Genomic DNA, 6,834 nt, shown 5'->3' with positions numbered 1-6,834 from the left:
CCTGGAGAGGTCGCCAGACTACCATTTAGAGACAAACAACCATTTGCACTTTAACACCTGTGGTTAATTTAGAATCGCTAGTTACCCTTATATCTGCATGACTTCTAACTGTGGAGGAAACCAGAGTGTGCAGAGAGAACCCATTGCAAACTTGGCCAGATTGTGGATTTGAACCCAGGACCTTGCTCTGAGGCAACAGCGCTAACCACCATGGCATTGAGCTGTTAATACCGACTTAACAAAAGTAGGAAAGCCATGCTTGATGCAGAATTTTCTTTATGTTTTTGTCCTTGATAAGTTAAACCATAATAAACAGTAACAGCAGAGTACCGTAACTGCCTCTTATAACCCCAGTGATTTTCCTGTGGTTTGACATCTCGTGTGATCTTGTGAATTTTGTGAGCCCAAGCAACTAACCACTCGTCCTAGATTGTATCATGTCATCTGACCAAAAACAAATTAAGTTGTTGAAGTTCATGCAGATCCAACATGATTTAATTGCTTTCACCATAGAAACAAGTTAGACTTTTGTAAATGTAACAACCACCCAATTTCCTTTTTTTGAGTGTACCTCTTCCAGAGTGTTCTTGGATATTGGAGATACTGTGAAAGTTTTTTTCTTGACCCTTTAAAATAATTCAATTCAATTCAATTTTATTTATACAGCGCCAAATCACAACAACAGTCGCCTTTATATAATAAGGTAGACCCTACAATAATACATACAGAGAAAAACCCAACAATCATATGACCCCTATGAGCAAGCACTTTGGCGACAGTGGGAAGGAAAAACTCCCTTTTAACAGGAAGAAACCTCCGACCAGGCTCAGGGAGGGGTGGTGCCATTTGCTTCATTCAGGAGAGAGAAGGAAGACAGGATAAAGACACGCTGTGGAAGAGAGACAGAGATAATTAACAAGTGTGATTCAGTGCAGAGAGGTCTATTAACACATAGAAATACTCAATGCATCATGGGAATCCCCCGGCAGCCTACACCTATTGCAGCATAACTAAGGGAGGATTCAGGGTCACCTGGTCCAGCCCTAACTATATGCTTTAGCAAAAAGGAAAGTTTGAAGCCTAATCTTAAAAGTAGAGATAGTGTCTGTCTCCCGAATCCAAACTGGAAGCTGGTTCCACAGAAGAGGGGCCTGAAAACTGAAGGCTCTGCCTCCCATTCTACTTTTAAATACTCAAGGAACAACAAATTTCAAGATAGTTGACCATATCAGTGGTCTTTCAGGCCGTTTAATATTGCTGAATTGGTCATTACGTTTTTAATAAAGACGGAACCAAGTTGTTTATTTGAAGGTTTTTTTTCTTCCTTTGTGGTAAGTTTATGTTCTTTTTTCATTTTAATGAAACCTCCTTCAGTTGCAACATCTGTTTAGACCTCATATTGAATTGATTGTATGTTTGGATGGTTGGATGGGATCTCATGTCCCTCAGTCTCATCTCAAAGTGTAAAAGATTTAGAATGGTGAGCTGCAAATGATCACTGGTAACACAAACATGAACACAAATATGACCATTTTGCACAATAGCAGTGCAACAGCACTATCCACTCGTTGAAATTCACATTCTTTAAAATACAACCGTTAGGACTTGACTTAATATCGAACGTCTGAGTCTGGAAAAATAGTGTGAAAATAGGACAGAGTGAGGCAGACTGACATAAGCCTACGCAGGCAGCACACCGAAATGGTAAACAGACCAGTTTGAAGGTTTGATTGCTACCTTTTACACTTTAATCATCCACAGGTATGACAGCACGATTGTGTATTGCAGTGTGTGGTGTGTGTGAGTGTGTTTGTGTGACTATGCTTGTATGAGGCAGTGACACAGCCATTCATCTTGCAGGACCTGGCAGAGAACACCCCTGTCTCCCTAATGGTGTTATTTGTTATTCAGACGCCAGGCAGATGCATTCTCTAATTTGCCATACCCTTCATTTTTGTTCACATTAAAGCAAGCGCAGCCACTTACACACTTTCTCTTTGACACATACACGTACAAACCCATGTGTGTACACTGACAAAACACACAGTTGTGTATCTATGAGTTAGACAACATTATCTTTGAAGGCTTTCTCTAACCATCACCTTACCTAGATGGTCTAAACCTGGACTTAACCTAAAATGATCGTTATACATGTCTTTGCTTTAAGATGTTAAATCTTATAGTTGTTTGGATTTGCCAGCCTTTTGGTGTCAGTTGACTGAATATTAAATATTTCCATTGGATGTTTGTGTCTCTTTATAGTTTTTTTTTAGCTTCTGTTGTAGTAATTCTGACTTTTATACATCTTTATGGTCATTATTTGTTTTTTGGTTGTTTTCTCACTGTAGGTGGTTGTTTTCAACATCTGCGAGGAAGTTTTATATCTCTTTGTAGCTCAGGAGGTGGCACAGGTCATCTACTGATTGGGAGAGTGGTGGTTCAAATCCTGGCTGCTCTAGTCTGTATGCCTCCAAGTTGCTCTCTGATGCATCCATCAGAGTATGAAAGTGTGTGATTAAACATAACTTCAACCAAGCAACATTCTGATTTCACTTTTGGAAAAAGAACTAAAACATATAATGTTTTATAATATATATATTTTAAGTTAAACTAGTTTAAAATAAGCTTGCATGTCCTTGTCCTAGTCCTGGATTTTGTTGAATTATGGTTGGGATTATTGATTTTTATTGAGTTTGGGTTTTTTAATTTCCTATTTACCGCCCTCGGTTTGATCCATGTCCTCAGAGCTCCCCTTCATGTCTTAGTATTATCTTTTGAATTCAGTTCAATTTAGCACCAAATCATAATAGCAGCAGTCATCTTGATTTACTTTAAATATTTGTTTTCTGTTTTATCTTGTGTTCAGTTCCATGTATATATACAGTAGACAGACCTAGCTATTGTAACGGATGTATAAGGACCGAAAGGCTCGTAGCAATGGGCCAGACATCCCATACTCCTGAAGGACTTCCCACAGAACACTCCGAGGGACATTGTCAAACACTTTCTCCAAGTGTAAAAAACACATGTACTCTGGCTGGACAAGCTCGTATGCACCCATGAATGGACTTCAGCGAGTGGACCGAATCTGGAGTTTTTTAAGAGCATCTAAAGATGTTCTCATGCCCCAGTGAGCAGTGTTGGAAGGTTACTTTTAAAATGTATTCCACTACAGATTACAGAATACATGCCCCAAAATGTATTTTGTAACGTATTCCGTTACGTTACTCAATGAGAGTAACGTCTTCTGAATACTTTGGATATATTATCATGCTGTTTACAACTACATGAATGTGATTTATTGCTATTACTGAAGGTCCGCGGCTCCGAACCGTAAAGGGACCTCTGGCTAATACGTCGGGTTCCGTGTCGGGCTCGCAGCCGAAAAATAGCTTTACTTTGTTGTCTGGGTCAACTTTGCTAGCGAGAGACAGAGAGAGACTCTCTCCTTGGAGAGGCTGCTCTAACGGAACTTATTGTTTTGGAGGAAAACACGAACACGGTGTACAGTCGAGTCTTAATAGCGTACTTACAACTGGGCTCGTCAGGCTCTCTTCTTGGCTGCAGTCGTTATTATTATATTTACATGCTTCCAGCTCCCGTTTCTGCTCGATGATAACTCGTAGTTTTCCACTCCCCTTTTTCTCCCTCCTCGCTCACAAACACATTAACGTGTATGGCAGTCCATTCTCCCTGCAGCACGGACTACACTGCCCATGATGCTTCATTATTTAGAGCTATGCCTGTAGCATTCTGCCTGTTAGCTTAGCACAACAACAACAACAAAAAGGCACTCTCTCACCCAGGAAACACACAGTTGCAGAGAGAGAGAGAGTGTGTCACCCTGTAACCATGGTAACCGTAACGCTGCCGCCTGGAACAACAGAACGTAGCTGTAAACAAACCCAAACAGTCCTGACCCGCGACAAAATGAAACAGGAAAGTACTGCCGTGTAATCCATTTATTTCAACAAAGTAACTATATTCTAAATACCACCTTTTAAACGGTAACTGTAATGGAATACAGTTACTCATATTTTGTATTTTAAATACGTAACGGCGGTACATGTATTCCGTTACTCCCCAACACTGTCAGTGAGAAATGTAGATTTATACGACTAAGACAATTTGAATTCTGTTAAAAAAAAAAAAATCTATCTTTGCTCTCAGACCTTTAAGCAACAATGTTAGTGTAGCTGAAAGAATTACAAACTAATACTGTCTTACTGCAGTACACGAGTTTCTCTTGTGTCTGTAATGACAGAGTTAATCCCAATTCAGAGTCAGCATTTTTGCTTGTCTTGCTTCCTGGCTTCCAGCAGGTTAGACTTTATTAATATAGTAGCTCTTTTCCAGTTTTACATTGTAAAGCACTCAAAGCACATACATATTCATACCGCACCTTTAACACTAAACTACTTTGATCACTACTTTGGGACTTTGACCAAACATAATAAAATTGTTTAATTCCACCTACACTTGGGTGGTCCACCTCTACACTCCACATACACCACTGTGACAGTACTTATTATTCTCACAAAGGCCGTTAAGGGAAAATATTTTTAGGAGTTCAACAAATTTCTGTTTAAGAAGTTTCTGCCTGCGATATTTCTACAGCAAATCGGTGTTCATATGAAGTTTGTAAGCAATAACTGGACATTTTCATTCAGAGGATGGGTTTATGACCTCAGCATGTATAAAGAACACAGCCTTTCTAATTCACTTTCCCTATATACATTCCCAGTTTGTCCTGGGACTCAAAGCAGGCACTTTCCTGTCACAATATCCTGCTCCACCTGTGATTTATATTTAGGTAATCCAGAACATACCAGGACTCCTAATTATTTATGTGCTGTTGTTTTGGCTTTAGTTCCTTTTCCCTTTTATGCTGCCTACATGTCCTGCCTCGTCTCACAGAGAAAAGCCCAGATAGAGCGGCTTTATGTTGTTTTATATGATTTGCTTTATTCATGTGTTTATATTTACTTTGTACATGTGATATTTATGTGTGTGTGTGTGTGTGTGTGTGATTTCCTTTATTTATTTCCCTTATTTCTATTTAAAAATATTTGTTATTTTTAAAAAGCATCATAGAGTTAGAAGATATAGAAAGGGTTCCCAGAGACTTCCCACAATGTAACTTATTTTCTCTTGTAGATTCCTAGTAATGTCTTTCAAATTACAAATATTTTTATTTTCTGAGCCCAATGAGTTTTTATACTCAGCACAGTTTTGTGTTATTTTTCCTTCAGTTTCAATTTTGTTAGCAACAAACATTAGTTTGGACACAAACCTAAGTCAGTCCAATAAACTGATACACAGGGCAGCTTCCTATAAGGTCACTCCAGGAACCCTTCTGATATTGCTCGACCCAGTTTTGGTTAATCAAGTTAATCAAATAAAACTGGTTTTCCTCTTACTGTAGGTTAAATGCCAATGCCAAGCTAGCTAGCTAAGATTGCTTCCTCTCTAATGTTTTGCTAGAAACTTTTTCATCCATATTTATAGTGTATTATAATATTTTTATGTAAATAAACTCATATTTCTTCTATAGTTAATTTGCACTGTAACTGAGCAGATTGTACTGTAGTCTTTATCAGGAACCTGTTGGTATTTAATCAGAACCAGTTTGAACTTTAATAACAATTACAAGTTAGTCAGCAAAAGAAAATGTCAAATAACGCCTCATTTCATCTACTGTCATTATGCAAAAGAAGAAGTCGGTGAGATGAACAGCTGGTGCTTTTAATTGTCAATCTGGCTGCCATTGCCAAACTACTGCAGGAGAAGTGAGTGCAGTGAGATGGTGTAATATAAGGAACAGCTGTCAACCCAACTGACTGTAATATTAAAGATGGACGTAGCTTCCAGGTCCGACAAGTGAAGCCAACATAGAAGTGTGTCAATAAACACCTTCCTGGCAGTTTACAGTCTCAATCACAGTCTTTAAGTGTTACAATACAACATGTTTACTTTGAAAGTGAGTGTCCCCATAACTGTCCAAAAGAATAATGAAATGTGCTTTAGGGTGGGTCTACCAACAATATGACTGTGCATACAGCTTATCTTGGCTGTCAAGCTATAGAGCTCCAGAATTACTACATGATACAATTTTGTAAAACAACACCTCTAATTTTTACCTTTCAAAGGTCAGTTTAAGGGTCAAGACTTTGTTATAAAATTAGTTTTAGGTTAAAAAAGCTATAATATTAATATTATTATATTATATTGCACTAATAAGTGAAATTACACAGAAAATAAAAATGAATACAAAGATTAAATCTCATATTGTCGACACAGTGTTCTATGAGATACTAAAGATTTTCTGTATTTGTCCTTGTGGTAGTAGAGCTATTCACTATCTCACTATTCAGCTGCATGTCCAATAAATGATGCAAAGGTTGTCTGGATCCATTAGTTATCCACATCAATTCACCAACATTTGGATGACCTCTGTGTCACTGATGGATGAATCCAAACCGTGGGGTGATTCAAGACAGCAACACTGATGACTAATTCCCTGTTTTCCCAAGAAGTATGAATTCATCCCAACAGCTATTCACTATTAAGACCACTGTTTAGTTATTTCAAAGTAACATGTCCAGAATTAAACCCCTTTTCAATGACAGTCTCTTCATATTCCTTCTTACTGCTCAAATTAATATCTTTGTCCTCCTGAAAAGTCCTGAGTCATGTATGATTACTCTGTGGTCAAAAGTGTGAGTGTGGCAGCCTCTGCATTTCTCCATATTAGGCTACACCAACTGTGTGCTGGTCAGTGTTGGGACTAAGGCGTTATTAAGTAACGCGTTACAGTAACTACGTTATTATTGT

This window comes from Haplochromis burtoni, unplaced genomic scaffold (genome assembly GCF_018398535.1).
Source record: "Haplochromis burtoni strain Fernald_Lab_line unplaced genomic scaffold, NCSU_Asbu1 Contig_991, whole genome shotgun sequence".
In the NCBI taxonomy this organism is placed as follows: Eukaryota; Metazoa; Chordata; class Actinopteri; order Cichliformes; family Cichlidae; genus Haplochromis; species Haplochromis burtoni.
Note: the sequence above shows the minus strand (reverse complement) of the source record.